Source organism: Monopterus albus, unplaced genomic scaffold (genome assembly GCF_001952655.1).
Source record: "Monopterus albus unplaced genomic scaffold, M_albus_1.0 scaffold170.1, whole genome shotgun sequence".
NCBI classification, from domain to species: domain Eukaryota; kingdom Metazoa; phylum Chordata; class Actinopteri; order Synbranchiformes; family Synbranchidae; genus Monopterus; species Monopterus albus.
Genome location: NW_018128050.1, coordinates 483,643 through 485,325, shown reverse-complemented (window position 1 = coordinate 485,325; position 1,683 = coordinate 483,643). Strand labels below are relative to the sequence as shown.

Genomic DNA, 1,683 nt, shown 5'->3' with positions numbered 1-1,683 from the left:
ATGTGCGTCTCCTCCTTCCTCTGATCGGCCTTTTAACCCCCTCCACCACCACCTCTCCTTCTTTCCGAGCCAATCGGCCACTCTGTAGGATTTCACTGCTTGCCACTTTGACGGAGCGGCTTGTAAACGCCACCAATTAGGACGGGCAATTGGCAGAGAAAAGGGCCGCTCCTGAACGGTGATGAGAGGCGGGAGGCTTTCGTCCACCTCTGTAGCTGTCAGAGGATCAGAGGGGGAGGTGGGGGAGGGGGTGAGGCCATGTTTTGACAGCATGAATAGATGGAGGAGTGGAAGTGGCTGGGAAAGGCTGCTGTTATGCTAACGGATGGACACTTTTCTCCAGGAGCCTGTTCATGTCTGGTGTGACTTCTGGAGCGTTGAGCGGCCTTAGGGCCGAGAGGTGGAGGGCGAGGGCCACAGGTTATTGATTAGGAAGAGAAAGCAGAAAACACCACCACAGCTGACCAAGAGTCCTTACATTGCATGGAACTGTCAAGTCCATGTATAGGATTAATGTAGCAGAACAAACTCTGAAGCCATCTATTTTTCTTTCTGGCTAAATCACGTGTGGCAGTTTAGGTGCTCACAGCGGAGCCGGGAACATGGCGCTGACAAACACGGACAGGAAGCAGCGACACAAGGATCAGATCTGACTGAAACATTAGAGTGTTAAGGCCTGGGATGAGGACATGGCATTAGTATTGTGGGTCTGAGGCCCGCACCATTAGACGCTCTCTCCATAATCCTCATCAGAGGCAAAGACATCATGAGACCTGGTTTTAGGTCCTGGTTTCCTGGGACGTCCGAACAGTGTGTCCACAACTGCACTTTTATTTTCTTCTGTTCACACAAGAGTAGGAGGGGGTTGCAAACGAACGAATCAGTGAGACACTGAGTGAAGAGGAAACATGAAAGGGATTTATTCATGTATCCGGTGGAGGAATGAGAGCGTGGAGCGCTGCTCATTACCACGTCGAGCGGAGACCTCTCCAATCTGCCACGCTGACAATAGGCGGGAAATAAAGATGTCAGGTTGAGAGATGAAAGCTGCTTCATCCTCTCCGAGGCCTCTGATGTGTGTTATAGGCAGCCTTTCAGTCTTTTTAGGGATTTAATAGATTCATTAGATCTTACCCCTTTACCAGTCCTTCAGGGAGGTTTACGTGCACTCTGCAGGAGGCTTATCTAATGACATGCACTGCAAACAGTGCCACAACAACAGGGAAGGTATCTCAAAGACACACTATCCCATAGATAATTGTTAATGCATACCCCGAGTCCGACGACTCAGTCTGCACAGGAGGGAAGATTTATTGCAGCTGATTTGGTGTTCATCAGCTCAATTCAGTCTAAATCCAGCAGCAGGTGATGAACTGTACATCAGCAGGTTATTGTGGCCACGGTGGGCGGAAAAACTCAAAGAATAACTTATAATATTACAATAAAAGTTGTAATATTTCAAGAATTAAATTGTAATATTTAGAGAAAGAAAATCATAATATAAAAAGTTGTAATCTATTGAAAATAAAGCCATAATAATTATAGGAAACGTTTTTTAAACAATTATTATTTTTCAAGAAAATTTTAATTGCAAGGGGAAAACTCATGAGGGTCCAAATGTTTTGAAGGAAAATGTGATATAATTTTGAAGACAGTAACCAGTGACTCCAGCTGTCAGATCTC

At 45.9% G+C, this 1,683-nt stretch overlaps 1 protein-coding gene across 6 annotated transcripts in view; it reads left to right on the top strand.

The window, feature by feature from the left end:
* The window catches only part of LOC109969087 (uncharacterized), a 79,473-nt gene that overhangs the window by 18,690 nt on the left and 59,100 nt on the right, over positions 1-1,683 (top strand). The gene's annotated exons all lie outside the window — the stretch shown is intronic.